Source organism: Panicum virgatum, chromosome 3N (assembly GCF_016808335.1).
Source record: "Panicum virgatum strain AP13 chromosome 3N, P.virgatum_v5, whole genome shotgun sequence".
NCBI lineage: Eukaryota > Viridiplantae > Streptophyta > Magnoliopsida > Poales > Poaceae > Panicum > Panicum virgatum.
Window position 1 is genome coordinate 15,666,556 of NC_053147.1, and position 17,637 is coordinate 15,684,192.

Sequence of the window (17,637 nt, forward strand, 5' to 3'; positions counted from 1 at the left end):
CCGGACCCAACTAGTGATGATGCTGCGTGTTCCTCGTCCCAGATGGTTGATGCAGGAGGCAACACAATCACGCACGGGTTTATCCTGGTTCCGGCCGCAGGGTCGTACGTCCAGCAAAGGGGTGTGCGAGAGCACTGTACTGTCTTGCACCGAGGGTGCCTGTAGTAGGGGGTACAAACGAGGCGAGAGAGGGAGGGAAGCTCCCAGGTCTCTGCTAGAGGAGGAGTTGATTGAGGCGAGTGCCAATATCGGGGCTCAGAAGAGCGTATGTGTTCTGTGAGTGTTGCTGAGTGTGGTGTTTCGCCTGATCCCGTCGCTCGAGGACAGTGACCGCCTCCCCCTTTTATAGACACAAGGAGGGGCGGTGTACATGTACAGGAGAAGGGAGAAGTCGTCATCTTTTTCCCAAATCGCGGGGGTGCAGTGGTCGAGCACTGTAGAAAGTACACTGTGGGGTATGGCGCCTGGCGTGGCGGTCGTCCTGGGTGTCGTCGTTGGCCTTGCGGAGATTGCGCTGGCGTCCTGGCAGCTTCAGCCGGCGGCGTGGTGGTTGCTGTAGGGTGTACCATCCTCCAGGCGTGGCGTGGCGACATTCCGAAGGTTCTGCAGGCCAGGGTCTTGTCCTGGTCAAGGTCGGAGCCGCTTTCGAGGGTCGTGCCCATGCCGTTCGAGGGTCCCGCGGAGGGGAAAGTACGAAGGAGGTATGGGGAGTTGGCAGCACAGTGGCTGGAGCAGTGCCGAGCACATCTCGCACGACATCGCAGGTTCCCATAGTGGTGCCGCAGCGTCCGGAATGGCGGAGCAGTGACCGGAGTTGGCGGACAGGACTCCGGTCACAGCCACTGTGGGGAATGGAGGCCTGACGTCGTCTGACCCGGGCGCTGCGAGGGAGTGGTTGGCATTTAATGCCTTCGTACAGCGGGGCGGGCGAGCGGAAGGGCCGTTTGTCCCTTCCGTCGATGGGTGGCCTTGAGCAAGGCGGAGACGATCCGCTCCCCTGAGGGTAGGCTCCCTACCCTCAAGCTACCCTCGAGCGAGGCGGAGTCAGTATGCTCTCTCGAGGGTAGGCTCACTACCCTCGAGCGAAGCGGAAACGTGAGGCGCTTGTCAAGGGTCCCGTCGGGAGACCCTCGAGCGAGGTAGAGATTGTCCCGCGGGTTCGAGGGGGCTCGGAGGGGCCGCACTGTGTACATGGGCCGTGGATTGGGCTTCTTTGAGTCCTTTCCTTTCCTCCGGATTTGGAAAAAGGCCATAGGCCTTCGTGGGCCATGTTTTGCATTTTTAGGGCAATTTAGTCCCCTAATTAGGGTGCCCCTAATTATGGTACCCGACAGTAGCCCCCGAGCCTTTGTAGGGGTGAGCATCAGTCCTGCGGAGGCTTAACACTTCGAGGGCGTGACTCGGGTGCTGACTGTGGGGATCTCGGTTCACCCGGCGGGGGCGCAACAGTGCTCCAGAGTGCGTTGTCGGAGAAGATTGATCCAAAGTAGGGGTTTCTCATTGGAGGAGCAATGAGGAGGCTACTCCGAGTTGTCTATGCAGATCATAGCCGCCTCGAGCACCATGGCGCCATCATTGGGGATGTCGCCGTCGGGCTGCTGAAGGCGTTCGAGCATGCCTGTAGAGGATTTTGGTCCTCGAATATGTGAAGTTTCCTCCATGGGGGCGCATCAGTGCACCCGCGGGTGTAGCCCCCGAGGCCTTGGACGAGTGTTTGCACTCGTCCAAGGGCTATAAACGTCGCCCTGTTTGGTTGCTTTACTGGGGAGACTGCTTAGCTTCCTTTTCAGCCGGCATTCGAGGGTGCGGCCTGAGCCGCGGTGTGCGAGGAGCCCCTGAGCCCTGGCCTACATGAAGGCATTCAGGGGACCCTCAACTTTTATTACGACCCTCGTCGCCCTTCCGCAGGGACGAGAGGTGAAGCGCACCATGCTACCCATGCCCGGGCCGCGAGCTATGGCTGCTTTAGTGAGCTGTTATCGGGTGGTTCAAGTGGACGTCCGTGCCCCATTCGATAAGGGTTGGACACATCACATAAAGCGCTCGCAAATGTTCGCTAGGCGGGGCACGGACCCATTTGATAGGGTCCGAGGGCTCGATGCTCTCCCTCGATGGGATCCCCCTTCTAGGCACCCTCGACTGGCCTTGAACACTATGTAGGATGTCTCGAACTCTGCATTCGAGGGTAGCTTGTACGGCACATCCGTGCAGTCCCTGACTCTAGTAATCTGGGGCGTTTGTCGAACCCTCGACGGGCCAGGCTTCGAACCCCTGATCAGTAAGGCCTCGAAATTGATTTCCTTCGACGGTTAGGAATCCCCGGGGGAATATTCCGTAACGGTTCGCTAAAACGGCGTGGAGTCACCGGTTGTGCGCGCGAGTCTCCCGCTAGTCGTGGGCTACGTGGCCCAGTACGCGTAGCGCGGTGCAGGGCGTGCCTTTTCAGGCGGCTGCCTTGGGTAGGTGGAGAGGCGTGGGCGGCGGCTAACAGATGGAATAGTACTACAGTCGCGCCGCGCCCGTTGGTTACCGTGCCGTAATTATTGCCAGGTGCGCACGTGGGGGACTCCGCGGTCGTGGGGCCCAGCTATCGGTGACAGCAAAATCTACCACATTTAATGCGGTGGATTCGGGCTGCGGCGGCGAATCTGCCCGTCTTGATGGATAAAAGCAGAAAGAGGGGGATTGTTTGGGCTTACCTGGCCTTTTGCCTTCGTCTCCCCTGCCTTCCCCGCCTCCCCTACATCTAGAACCCAGAGCCGAGAGCGAGAGGAGGAAGAAGAAGGAGGGAGCGAAAGCGCACCTTAGCCATCGTAGAGCTTGCTTACTCGCGTTCCCCGGCAGTTTGAAATGATGTCGAATGTCCAAGAGCCGTTGCCGTGGGGGAAGTCCACCGCCACCGCAGCGGTCTTGGAGCAGCTGGTCGCCGACAGGCTGCTGCCGGTGAACATCAACTCGGAGCGCCCAGTGTGGATTCCCCCGCGGCCGGAGGAGACCAAGCAGAATCCCCCCGATGGCTACGTCGTGAGTCTCGTGCGGCTCCACGAGCAGGGATTCGGCGTCCCCGTCGGCAGATTCATGCGGGTGCTATACGAATACTACGGAGTGGAGCTGCACAACTTCAGCCCCAACTCCATCTCGCAGGTGGCGGTCTTCGTCGCCCTCTGCGAGGGGTATTTGGGAATTGAAGCACACTGGGATCTGTGGATCCACCTGTTCCACGGCGAGCTCTTCGTCGAGAACGTGCGGGGCCAGCCAAAGAGGTACACTCACGCCGGCGGCCTCATGTGTGACACCCTTGGTGTCTGCATAGTAGAACAACATTTATTTTCTGTGCTTCATGTGTGAAATTGCTTGAGTAAGGGTCTATTTTAAAAATATCAGGCCCATTTGTGTAAATATGAATTGATGTAGGGTCATTCTTATAGTTTTATTTGAATAGGATGTGTGATTATTGTTTTGGTGGAGGGTTTATTTGCAAAATTCAGTGCAATCATTACATGGCAGAAAATTTTACTTTTTAGTCTGAATTTGAGGTGTATTTGAATTGGAAAAGACAAAAGTCCATTAAATTCAAAATCCTTCTTATGTTTTCAAAATAACTCTTTAACCTTTGGTCAAATCAATTTTTGCACAACACCAAAGTTGTAGATCTTGAAATGTTGAACAACTTTCATGTTTGGCACTTTTTCAATTGAGCCCTAGTTTAAAAGTTAATATTGATTTACAGTAGGGTCCCTGGAATTTTCTGAATTCACAAAGAAGTCCACCCTTCTTCAACCTCCTGCCTCCCTCTCTGCTTCACCGCCGCCGGCACAGTTCCGCGCCGCCCGCCGCCGAGGAGGGCCGCAGGCCAGCTCCTGCTTCCCCACCGCCCCACGTGGCGCCCCCGCGACCCCCTGGCCCCACCTCCCCTCGCGTTGGACCCCTCCTTCCCTCGCCACGCCACCCCGACGAGCTTTGCGGCCGCCACCTCGCCGCCGCCGTGGCCAGCCCAGGGCAGTGCCCCGGCTCCCCTCCTCTCGCGCGTAGCAGCACCAGCAGAACCCCCTCATTCTGTTTCTCTCACTTCCTCGCCAAATCCCCGCCCCGAAACCCCAGAACACCACTACCGCCACCTAAACTCCGGTGAGCTAGACGCCGCCGTGAACCTGCTGCTCCAGATCTTTTCCGACCCTCTCGACCCCCTAGCGAGCTCCACCTTGGGCCTGCGAAGCTCACCAGCCTCCCCTTGTCACCAATCCCTCACCGGAGAACCTCGCCGCCGTTGAACCTCCACCGCCGCTCCCTGTCCACCGCCGTCGAGCACCTTCCCGACCTTCTCCCACCGATCCAAGACCACCAAAAGGTGCGCAGGGACTTCCTCCTTCTTTCCCCTAACCTCCCCCTCGCCCCAGGGCTGGACCTTGCCGGGATCTGCAGCGCCATTCCTCCCCTGCTCCGGCCAGGGACCTCGTTTGAAAAGAAAAGAAAGTTCCAGGGGCTAATTTGAGAAATGTTCATGAACTCTAGAATTCAAACCAGTGAACTTTGAAAATGCCTAGAAATTCGCAGAAAAATCAAAAAAATGCAAATCCAAATGTTTTGGAATCCTTGTTATAAGAACTACATGTTTTGTTACATGCACATTTTCATTTCTGGTTTGTATTTTAATCTAAGAAAAAGAATTGAATAATTAGGCTTTAATTGTTCTAGGAGTTATACTCTGTAATTGCATGTGATCTTTGGCTTGATTGTGTCTTGCAGTATTATTAGTGTCTGGTAAAAATATTAAACCTATTTGACATCATTAGCTAGGTCAAAGTTTCAAGATTCCTTGATCTACTAGTTATGATAATTTATTTATGCTGGTAGAATTAATCAAGTTCTGATTGTGAAACTTTTTTTCCATGCATATGTGTTACTAAAACCTTGCTGATACACAAATTTGAGAAATTTTAGAACGGTTGAACTATATCTTTGATTTAATACTTGTTAAGTAGGCTTTAATTATGATAAATAATTTACTTGCTTAGAAGATTCTGAGAATTTTTATAGAACTCTATTTTGGTCGTTCAATCATGTCTGTAAAATTTAAGATCCAGAATGCCTATAGAGCTTCCTGTACTAATTAGTTTTACCATATGTGGTTTACTTTTGTCAAAATTAGTACTTCAGTTTTATGATTAAATAAATTATGAAAAATTTATAGAACATTCATAAACATATGAATCCTGTTCTGTAAAATTTTGAGCTTCATAAGTGTTGTAGTTTGTTCTGAAAAATTCAATCTTTATCTAGGTGTTGTCTGAATAAATGATTTATTCTGAATAATTGGTTACATTAATTGATATGAAATTTTCATGATTAATTACTCTGTATACCATCTGTTGAGAGTAATTTTTTCTGAATTTCTTGCTATTTGAGTACTGAGTTGTTGATTTATTAGCAAACCATGTTTTATTTGCTATAGGAAACAACTACCACTTGCTTTATGAAGATAGTGTAGTTCTTTTGTGAAGTTGATCATGTTGTTTTGAGGAGTAAGAGATTTTAATTAACTACTCCATAAATGATTGCCCATGTGTTAAGTTTGTTTGCTAATTGTTAGACAGCAGTTTCTTCGCCTCGTGTGTATGTTTATAATATTGTTCTTGCATCACATATAGATACGACTGATCTAGCTGACGGGACATAGGAGTTGATCTCGGAGTCTGAAGGAGGTGATCCAGAAGTCTAGGTGAACGCTGCTGTACTGACTGAAGACCTGGACCAAAGTCCGGAAGAGCCCAAGGCTAATCTAGCTAGTGACTACTGCGAAGGCAAGCCCCTGACATAACCCAGTATTTCAAATTATTACAATTTATTGTTTTTATTTACTTGTGCATTTACAGTTCTTAGGATTTGAATTGAAACCCTAGATGCATGATCCTAGGAACCTATGTACTGAACACACTAGACCTGAGTTCGAATAATTGCTAAGCTTATATGACCGGTAAAAGTCGAGTGATTGCTTGTCACTCGCGAGCTCTATAGGAATTACTTGTTTACTTTCTGCTATCAATATAAGGATGACGAACGGGGTCGTGTTCGATATCATGACCTTGGGTGAGACCCCATCTGTGTTGATAAATTCTGCTAAGGTCGCGATGTGTGGTAGCGGTGGTTAAGTTTTTGAACGTACTAGCCACATGCCGTAAATATGGTACGCGGTAAGCCTAGTAGCCGATCAGACCGGGAAGTGGATATACCTTTCACTCTCTCTTAGAGATAGGTTTTATTTATGTTTATGTTGCGCAACACCACGGGTGCAGGGAGGAAGTTGGTGCCCTGTAGTCGGGGAGAGTGACCCTATCCACAAGCCGGAATGAAAGGTCAACGGTTGTTTGGGAATGACCCGACAGTGTTCCAAATGTGTGTGTTAGGTCTGCCTGGCCAGGTCAACAAATTTCGATTCTAATCGTCCGCTTCTCACGGTTTGGGACTGCTTGATCCCTTTGCCACACAGAGTAATAAGAGTAACATTATTATGATCAATCTTGATATTTGCTTAAAGTTCTACCATGGTTGAATAGGAGTAGTTGCTTACATAGAATGGTTAATCAACTAGAATCTTGGAAGCTAAAATTTGAAAGTAAGGACCTACTCTTTATTGCTTTTCAGCAAAAGAAAAACCAGAGCCTACAAAACCCTGCATAGTCTAGCTAGGTGGACTAAGTATATCCGTTGACGGTTAAGTCTTGTTGAGTATTAGAATACTCAGCCTTGCTATTGAAACATTTTTCAGGTATGAGTTTTGAGGACCAGATCGCTAGTCTGTCTTGGCCCTGCTCTTTGCCTCCTGGCTGGTCCGTAGAATGGGATCCGTCTTCGGCCGGCAATGACCCCGATGAGTGATACCTTGCTTGGGCTAGCTTGGTGTCCTTTTGCGACGTGATGTAGCCGTCGTGTTTTCTTTCCGCTGCTTTTGAACTCTGAACTTAAACTTATGTCTTGTATAATGTTTTGCTAAGTTTGGATCTATTTTAAGTACTTTGAACTTGATGTAATAAATACTATGCCTGTGTTGTAAAATATATGGTTGTGATATCTCTGGACTCGCCTTAGTGCGGGGTATGCTTGTTCGATCCGAGAACCGGTGGTTGTATCGGGACGTTACCTGATAGACCAAGAATTGTTCCGTTTGAAGTGCGTTTGAGTCGGTGTTGCCTTTATGGTGATGGCCAGTGAACTTGAGCCGGGATAATTCAGGTGGTTCTGCCACATCATGCTTCATGTGCGCGGGTACAGGTCGCACCTGTACATCCCCAGCAAGATGACCACCAACAACGCCGGGTGGACCCGGGGGTGGTTTTACCTGCGCAACTTCGGCAACCGGCTCCCGGCGTTCACCAACAAGGTGCTCCGGGAGAGGCCGGAGAAGTGGAACTGGGGGGTATCGCCCCCACCGCATCAGGCCAGACTTGAGGTGCTCACCAACACATTGTAGCGTCTGGCGAGGAAGGGGCTGACGGCGGCGGCCGTCATCGCAAACTTTCATCAGCAGAGGGTGATTCCTCTCACGGAGAGGAACCTGCCAATTTTCAACCTCACCCCCGAGTCCCCGTACGCGGGCTCGAGGACATCGAACGTGCTGCTCCCCCGTGACGTCGCTGCTCGGAGGGCCAAGAGTGTGGTGGCGGAGTTCCCCGACAACCCAGACAATCTCTGGGAGATCAAGATGCGCCCGGAGACGGGGTATATTTCTGTGGTGAGTTCAAGTTTCAATTCGTTGTCGATTTGTGCTACTCCTCTACCCGCTCCTTGATCCTGACTTAGTTGCGTTTGCAGGGGGTGAGCCACAAGGGCTATGTCTCCAAGCCCCCGGTCCCGGAGGAACGCGAAGCCTACCGCCTGCACGGAGAGGCGGTGAAGAAGAAGAAGGATGTGGCGAAGCAGGCCGCCACCAGGAAGAGGGAGAGGAAGGAGAAGCACGAGAAGGAGTGCAAAATTGCACTCGCGGAGGGAAGGCCGCGGCCCGCCACACCCAAGTCCACTGAGGAGGAGGACTCCTCGGACGTCGAGCTCAACCTCTCGGATGACGACGAGGTGGTGACGGGCGCGGAATCCCTATCGGCCTATCGAGGGGCTGGTGACGAGGAAGCGACGGTGACGCTAGGTGAGGCGAGGCTCACATTGGGATCACTGGTGGATCCGCCCGCCGTGAGGACGGAGCGAAGGTCGCCTACGCCGGCGGCAGGGCAGAGGTCACCCACGCCGGCAGCAAGGAGGAGATCGTCCATGCCCGTGGCGGGGCAGAGGTCGCCCCCGCCGGCGACGGGTAGGAGGACACCCGTGCCCGCGGTGTCGACGGGCGGCGGAGGGTCCGCGGCGAGTGCGGAGACGCCCGCGCAAACGGCCTCGAGGCACCAGGCCGACCCGAGGGCGGCGCCCTCGGGTCAGTCATCGAGAGGTGTCAGCGTGCCGCGGGCCCGGAGGAGCAGCACGGGCAAACACAGCATGAGCGCCCGGTCAGGGTAAGTGATCTTGATTTTATCCTTCGCATTCGTTTAATCGACCCTCCAGTCCTGTTGACTTCAATGCTTCTTCCCCGATTACCCAGCTCCGGGGCCGTCACCAGGGATGCGGCCCAGCTTGCGCCGACCAAGGCCCTCAAGATCGGGGCGCGTGCAATGTCGCACACGGCGCCGCAGCCCCTGCCCGTAGTGGACATAGTGGCGGAGGCAGCGAAGCTCCAAGAGGCGATGGCTCAAGGGGCCCAGAAGGACCAACTGGCTTGAGCGCCGGAGAGTGGGGGCGACACCGGCCAGAGCGGCGTTGTAACGGCCGCTCGAGCCGACGCCGAGGAGGAGGTCGGCCGGGGCGGCGCGGATGACACCACCCGGCCGGACGTCGAAATCGAGGCCGGTCGGGGCGACGCTGACAGCGCCGCCCAGTCGATTGCAGGAGGAGGAGCTGGTAGGGGCGCGCAGGAGCGTCCCGCCAGCCAAAGAGCGCCGGCAATGGAGGAGACCCACATCCCGAAGCCCGCGAGGACCGAGGACGAGTGTGCCGCTGCCGCTGCCGCAGCAGCAATGGCGTGCACGGCGCCAGAGAATGTGGTGCTGGTGGTGCAGCTGCCGGAGAGCAGCGACGAGTTCGGGGATTCGAGGGGCATCGACCCCACTGCTGCGACCAGCGCCGCCGACCGGATTGCCGAGTTCATGTCGGCCTCCGATGAGGTACTTAGCGCGGGCACGTCCGAGGGGCCCCGTCATGGGGCGATCATCCAGTCTGGGGTCCCCTTGGAATTTCTCCGTAGTGAGCAGGAGGAGGAAGCGGTTTGGAAAACGCAGTTCGAGGTCGGCTCTCAAATTCAGGACCACCTCGACCGTGCCCTAGGGCTTCACCGGACGACGGACCTCCAGATCAGTCAGGTAGGTGGCTCTCTCCTGGGAATCGTTCGCATTTGGTCTTGATTTTGTGCGTTTTACTCACGCTCTTCTATTTGCAGCGGCTGAGGGATATTTCGCGCAAAAAGAGCACCGAGCTGGCCCGGCTGTACTCTCAGATGCGCTGGCTCGGGCAGCGCAACGCCGAATTGGTGCTCCTTAACATCGACGCCAACACCAAGATGACAGACCTGGGGGCGCGCCAGCGGGCGCTAGAGGAGGAGCTGGCGCGGACCGCCGGCGAGCGCGACGTCCAGAGGGCCGCAGCGGAGCAGAAGGTGCAGGAGGCCGAGACGCAGACTGCCGAGCTGTAGCGTGTTAGGACGGTGCTTGAGCAGAAGGAGGCCGAGCTCCAGCGCGAGAAGGCGACCGTCGCTACGCTGACAGGGACCCTCGAGGAGCAGGGCAGAGCCCTCGAGGAAAAGGAGGTGGCCATCCGGAACGCGGAGGCCGCCCTCAAGGAGAAGGAGGACTCCTTGTCCTCGCTCGAGGAGGCCTCCCGGGTCCAGCAGGAAGAGGTGCAGAAAAATATCGCGGGTGAGCGTTCGAAATTTCATTGTCGTTTGATCTGAGTTTATCGCAACTTATCTTGGTTCCTCTGATCAGAGCTGAGGCAGAAAGTGGCGGACGAGACTGCGGTGAAGGAGGCTGTCAACACCACGCTCATGGCGGCGCAAGTTGAATACACTGAACTGGAGCGGAACGCCGTGAGCGTGTGCCAGGAACTCGAGGGGGACGGTGCCGTGTTTGGTAGCTCGGTGGTCAGCCGCCTGTGAGCGCTAGGCGGCCGGATCGCCGAGCATGCCAAGAGCACTTTCCGCCTCGGTGTCCTGCGAGCCCTCGCCATGGCCTCGACGCACTATATTATGGAACTTCAGAGGGTGTCGTCGGGGTACGTCGTCCCAACCGATGCCGATGCGGATGTTGCGTCGGCCATCATGGATGACGTCGACGCCGCCGCCGAGGAGTTTGCCACCGTCCTGGGCGGGAAGCTTGAAGCTGACATCCCCCCATAGCCGAATTCGATGCAGTTGAAAACCCGCAAGGGGGGATGATAACCTGTAGGAAGTCTGGGCCTCGGAGCCTATGTAAAAAGTTAGTACTTTGTCATAATTGTACTTCTGGATTAAGTAATTCGTTATCGTATATTGACGGTGTGGCCCATCGAGGCCCTGTGCGTTCGAGCCTTTGCTTTTTGCTACTTAACCCCCGTGTTCTCGTATGCGTCTTAGATAGGCTTCAGCGAGGAAGTTGTCGTTCATAAGTGATTTAGGCGTAGGGAGGTGAGTGGGGATGCCGTATCCCGGAGGCGTAGGCGGTCCCGCGGCTTGGCCGATCCCGTTCCTTAGTCGATTACGCCTTGCGTCCACCTTTCTAAGTACACGAGAAACTTAGATACGAAAATTTTTCAAAAAAACGTTGGCGATTTTTGGGGACGTTCGGGGGTTCCCCCCGTAGTAGCCCCCGAGGGAGGCTTGGCTTTGCCCAGGGTAAAGCCGAGCGTACCTCAGTATTCGTGCGCATCCGAGACCCGAGGTTTCGGAGAGTTCCGAAAGATAAATAAGTAAAGCATACTCCTTTATTGCTTAGGGAAATTTTAAATACGAGTACAAGTGATGTACAAATAGCTTGGAATTCTAAGGATAGAAGCGACGTAGCTGCTGTATGTTCCATGCATTGGTGAAGACTTCACCATTTTCGTTCGCCAGCTTGTACGTGCCGGGCTTAAGCACCTCCGCGATGATGTACTGGCCTTCACATGGCGGTGAAAGCTTGTGGCGTCCCCTGTTGTCTTGCCGAAGCCTCAGCACCAAGTCCCCCTTGTTGAGGTCTCGGCGCCGAATTCTCTGCGACTGATATCTTTGCAAGGATTGCTGATAACGCACGGAGTGCAGGAGCGCCACGTCTTGAGCCTAGTCCACTTGGTCCAACGAGTCCTCGCGGGCTTGCTGGTTCTGCTACTCTTGATAGGCCTTGAGCCTCGGTGACCCGTACTCCAAGTCCGTGGGGAGCATGGCCTCGACGCCATAGACGAGGAAGAACGGGGTAAAGCCCGTGGCTCTGCTTGGGGTCGTTCTCAAGCTCCAGATAACCGAGGGCAGCTCTATGAGTCACCTTCGGCCAAACTTGTTCAGCTTGTTGAAGATCCTTGGCTTGAGGCCTTGGAGGATCATGCCATTGGCACGCTCCACTTGCCCATTCGTCTGTGGATGCGCCACAGCTGACCAGTCCACGCGTATGTGGTAGCTGTCACAGAACGCCAAGAATTTCTTGCCCGTGAACTGGGTGTCGTTGTCGGTGATGATCGAATTCGGGACCCCAAACCTGAAGACAATGTCAGTGAAAAATAGAACAGCTTGCTCGGATCTAATCTTGCTGATGGGTCGAGCCTCGATCCACTTGGAGAATTTGTCGATTACCACCAACAAGTGGGTGTGGCCCCCGGGCGCCTTCTGCAGCGGGCCAACAAGGTCCAATCCCCACACTACAAATGGCCACGTGATGGGGATGGTCTGCAGAGCGTGGGCTGGGAGGTGTGTCTTCCGGGCGTAGAACTGGCAACCTTCGCAGGTCCGCACGACGTCGGTGGCGTCGGCGACCACGATGGGCCAGTAAAAGCCTCGCTGAAATGCGTTACCCACGACGGTATGCGGCGCGGCGTGGTGACCGCAGATGCCAGCGTGGATGTCACGGATCAGCTCCTTGCCCTCGGGGATGGGGATGCATCGCTGCAAAATGCCCGAGGGACTGCGCTTGTACAGCTCGTCATCGATCAAGACGAAGGACTTGGCCCGCCTCGCGACGCACCACGCCTGAGCGCGGTCCGAGGGTAGGACCCCTCGAATTATCCAGTCAAGGTACTGGGTGCGCCAATCTCGCGAAGGCGGAGCCTCGTCGATCTCCATTGCTTCAGCCTCGTCCACAGAGGAGGTCTCGAAGTCAGTGTCCATGGCCACAGGCTCCTCCGTCGAGGGGTCCTCGGCCGATGGCCCCGTGGTTGCAGTCCCCGAGGGTTCGGGTGCCGCTCCGGCGGCCTCTGCAGGGTTCTTGAAATCGACAGACGGCTTTGTGAGGTCACGGGCAAAGATGTTCGGGGGGACGGTGGTCTGCCCTGACGCGATCTTGGCTAATTCGTCGGCATCCTCGTTGTACTTGCGCGGGACGTGATTGAGTTCTAGGCCGTCGAACTTGTTTTCGAGGAGGCGTACTGCCGGCTACCTCTACAAACTGTGGGACTATCAGACAACTGAGTGGTATAGTCCAGCCTAGACACCACGTCTACGCCTTTCCCTACTAACTCTAGAGGCGATCAGGGTTATCCTTTTCTATCCGGAGCCCACTCTAGAGTCAAATGCTACTCGCTAGCATACACATCAACTAATATAAGGCAGAGATGATAACTTGCGATCTAAACTCTAATTCTAAATAAGCAAACAAAGTCTCGAGCACTTACAACCGAATAAGCATCCGTCGACAAGCGGAGAAGAGCGCCGACAAGCCCGGCACATCCCCCGACTATCTCCCTCACTCTCGTAGAGGTACAATTTGGAGAAGAGCGTTGTTGCCGGCACCCCTCCTGAGTACCTCTACTCCTAAATTCCTACTAAACACAAGCTAGAGAGGCTCTACACTTGGAGGTGAGTGATGTGTGTTGTGTGATGTGTGGTGTCTTCATTCTCACCCCCTCCCCTTGTATATATAGGAGGGAGCCACGACCTCTTCCTTCTGGAACCGCCATAAGGAGCCAATGGGGAGACGCCACGTGGAGGATGGAAGGCGGTGGGGCCCATGGGCCGTCGGCCGACCTCCTTGGTCGGCCGGCCTGGCCCTGTGGCCCATCGACCTCCCCTTTGGCTGTGTGGTTGACACGTGGGCCCCTCATCCAGGGAAGAGTGGACGCCAAGTTTCCTCCTTGTGTATGGCTGCCATGTGGGTCCTTTGATCCTCGTGCTTGCGTCTGATTGGTCGAGAGGAGTTTGCCTCGGATTGCTGATGTGGCATTGTGCATGGGCTGGTTCTCCTCCTCTTGTGTGGCTGCCAAATGGGCCTTTTGTCCCTTGGGCTTGCTTGTGCTTGGGCTGGGGATTTATACATTGGATAATATGCTAGTTATCTGCAGTTTTGGCCTAAATTCACCTACACACATTCTTAGACCAGTATCTGTGGAATTTGTCAAATAATCATCATATGCTATCATTTATTCCTTCTGATGCTCGACTTTTGCACGATAGTTGACGGTCAAAATGGGTCGTTAGTGACCGTCAACAGAAGGCGTTCTCCACTGGGGGGAACTCGTCGTCTCCACCTTTGTTGCCAGCATCCTTCTTCTTGTCCTCGTCGCGATGCGCGACGCGGTTGTAGTACTTCCGGAGCATTTCGCACTGCTCGAGGGTGTGGTTGATCGAGCCCTTGTGGTAAGGGCACGGCTACTTGAGCATATCGTCGAACAGGCCGCCTCCGTCTTGAGGGGGGCCTCAAGGTCCTTTGCGGTCTGGGGCAGCGACGAAGGCCTCGTCGGAGTCCTTCGTCTGTCCCGGTCCGCGCTGGTTCGGTGGGGCCGGCTTCTTTCTTTTCTTTCCCCGCTTTTGCCTCTTGGCGGGGGCGTTGGTCTTGGCACTGCTGCCCTCTGCAGGCGCATCTTCCTTGCGCTTATTCGTCTTGCTGTCAAAGATGGCACCAACTGCCTCCTCGCCGGCGGCGTAGTTGGTGGCGGCATCGAATAGCTCGTTGGTACTGGCGGGACGGCTTCGCGCAAGCTCGTGCACCAGGTTCCTGCACGTCGTGCCTTTGAGGAAGGCATTGATGACCTCGACATGGGTGACGCTGGGGAGTTCGGTATATTGCTTGGAGAAACGCTGCTGCGGTGGCAGGCCGACTCCTCCCCGCAGTGGAAGGAAGACGACGACCAGCAAGGTACGCGTGTCTACTCCCGATTGCTTTTCGTTCCTGGATGGATGTAAGCAATGAACACGCAGAAATCACACTCGTGCGACAGCTCTTTGCTTTTGCGATTCCGATTCCGATTCCGAAGATGCAACGTGATAGCAAGCAATAGCACGATGCCTAAGCTCGTCGATCGTTGGCTTCACCTGACAGCTGCCACCGATAGGGAATATAGACAGGAAATTAAAGCGGGAATAGATCGAGGGAGTAGACAGTAAATCAAAGCTGGAATGGATCGAGCTTTGAAGCTTTCTGTAAGGAGCCTGACGGGCTCTCGCCGGCGGCGAGCGGCGGAGGCGGCGGCGTGGCCGCGCGCGGGCGCTGTGGTGGCGTGCGCGTGCGCACGGGAGTAGGGCCGGCAGCGGCGAGCGAGCGAGAGAGAGCCGGAGAGCTGGAGAGCTAGAGAAATATTAGGGTTTCCTCTTTTAATTCTTTTCTTTCTTAAAATCAAATGGTTACATGCCCCTTGTATTTATAGTCCTATAAAAACCTAGGATGGCTGAAATGTAACACTGATGGAGCCTTCTATGACCGGCAATGGAAAGGAGCAACAGGTGCTGTGCTTAGGGATGACAATGGAGCTTTTGTTCGAGCTAGCGCAAAGTGGTATGATAACTGTCTTGATGCCCTCACATCAGAGGCACTGGCGTGTCGTGATGGGCTCCAGATGGCACGGCATATCAATGCTACAAAGTTTGGCTGGAGACTGATTCTCAGGAGGTGCTGCGGCTTTGGCAAGCTGGCCCGAATCAACGATCTACCATTGATCCAATTATGAAGGAGACTTAGGAGATTAGAGATTTGAATGGTGTTTTTCAGTCTTTTAAATTTACTCATATTGCTCAATCTTGTAATGAGGTAGCACATGTTATAGCTAAGCAGGTCACAGGTGACACAAGGTCCGGGTGGTGGTCTTGTGCCCTGGCCTGTGTATCAAACCTGTTGATCCGAGATTGTAACGTTGATTCTAATGAATGAAAGGGGCCGGTGATCGCAAAAAAAAAAAGACTCAGCCTCTAACCAATCTCTATTCTATTTCTATCTATTATCTTTATTTCATAAATATGTAGATAGTGATGTGAGACGGCGGCAGCGGCAGTTCTGGGACCTGACAATGGTTCGGGCCAGAACTGGTTTGTATTGTCTGGTTTCTTTGTTGGGCCAATTTGATTTGGGTGAAAACGGGCTGAGCAAGATACGGGCTGGTTTGGTCTGAGTTACTGCTTACACTGGATTGGATTGGTTTGGTTTTGGACTGAACGATTTGGCTTCATATTGGGCTAAAACTATAGTTCGAACCCAGCATCGCACCACGGTTCAGCTTCCTAAACGTACGCGGAGAATCCGGCAACGTCGTTAGTGGCGGCGCGCCTCCATCTCCCACCGTTCTGCCCGACGACGTGCTCTTTGGGTTCTTCTCCCGCGTGTCGGGCTTCACCGACGCCGCGCGCTGTGCCTCGACGTGCCGCCGCTGGGACCGCGTGGTGGCCACGCGCGCCGCCCCATCTGTCGTGCCCGGCGGATTCCTTCCCCACCTCGCGATCGGCGCCTTCCTCCAGGAGAACGACCGCTGCGCGCGTGGCGGAGGACCGGCATTGCTAATTCGTCCCGACAACATTCGTCTCGCGGCGGCCCGTTCGCCGGCGGCGAAGGGGGTGCCTCGTTCGACGACGCCCGCCCTGTCGCGTCCGGCAACGGCCGCGTCGTCTTCCACCTTGATTATTGGCTTCGTCCCCTTCCGTGGATTTAGCCTCTGATCTGCTCAGCTTGCTATGGAGAGCCCACGGTTTGGAAAACAGGTTCAAATGGGTTAGAATCCACAGTTCGACCACTAGTTTGGATCAGTCTGGGCTTAAGCAAAACAGCGGTTTGGTGTGGTGAGGTTTCCGTCGGCAGGGAAATAGTTGGGTGTGGGTCTGCTTTGCCTCTGTATTGGAATCGGATTGGTGCAGTTTCAGTTAGGATCCTGGCCCATTACCAGGTTCTGCCCGTGCGTGCGCCCCCCCCCCCCCCCCTCCTCCTTGGGCTGCACGGCCGGCTCTTGGGCCCATTGGCCCAGGCGCCTGACACTTTTTTTGGAAAGTCCATTGTTGGAGGGGTGTTACATTGCGAGGAGATTGGATTGAGATCGAAATAGCAAAGCAGATTCCTTTAATTTGCCGCCTCCGGGTTTATTTTATTTGGAGTAGCTGGCGTCCCAATCACAATCAGGGGTGGTGTTTGGCAGCACCCATCACCCATCAGTAGCAGCAGTATAGTTAATTAGGGCCTGATTAGTTCTTTACCCAAAAACTTTATATCTACCTATCACACCAAATGTTTGACACATGTCCGAAACATTAAATATAAATAAAACAAATAACTAATTGAATAATTTAGATAACGAATAGACGAGGGAGTGGTTTTTTTTTCTCTCGGTTGCTGTGGCCGAAGCCACGAGAGCGAGTCTGTCAGGACTCAAACTTGACAGACTCGAACTCTGACCACCCCGATGGAGGTACTGTGGATCGGTAAGGGGCCGTTCCCGGCCAAAAGTATGAAATTAAAATATTAAATACATGTTTCTAGTTAAAAATTTGTTGTCAAATCCATCCTCATTGATTTAGTTTATAAAGGCACTTGCTAAGCCAAACAATTAAACAAGTATTTAAACTAGCCGGAGTAGGGCTGCCGCTGGGCCTCCTGGGAAGTCCTAATGTTGTATTCTCTTTTTCTTTGACATTTTGATTTATTATTAATTTTTTGATTTTGCCATTGTTCGATGCGGCGTGTTCGGGCCCAAGTGACGGGCAAGCCGGGCATGGAGGCGCGGGCATAAGAGGAAGGAGAACACAAGGTACGTCGGGTACGATCATACAAGCATTAAAGAACTGGATCCCATCGGAACTCTAAAGTTAAGAGTGCTTAGACCAGAATAGTACTAAGTAGGTGACCTCCATGAAAATCCTCGTGTTGCATTCCCGTTTTTGTTTAATTTTTCGATTTATTTTTTGTTTTGGCCACGAATTTGCCATGTTTCCTTCATTTATGTCATTCATTCCCTATTTTGTTTTGATTTTTTAAATTATTTTTTGTTTTGGCCACGACTTTAGCATAGTTTCCTTTATTTTCGTACGTTCAATACACTGCGCCAGTTTTATCCAAAGAAGAGAAGGAAAGCAAGTTTGACTGCCTAAGTAGTATCAAGGTACCATCTGGATTCTCCTAGAATATAAAGGGTATAATAAATATGCCAGAGAAGAGATTCCAAAATTTAAAGTCCCATGACTGCCACGTGCTGATG

General features: G+C 53.5%; 1 pseudogene; it reads left to right on the plus strand.

The window, feature by feature from the left end:
* The first annotated feature begins 17,197 nt into the window (after positions 1-17,197).
* Positions 17,198-17,315, plus strand: LOC120668168 (annotated as a pseudogene).
* Positions 17,316-17,637: the final 322 nt, after the last annotated feature.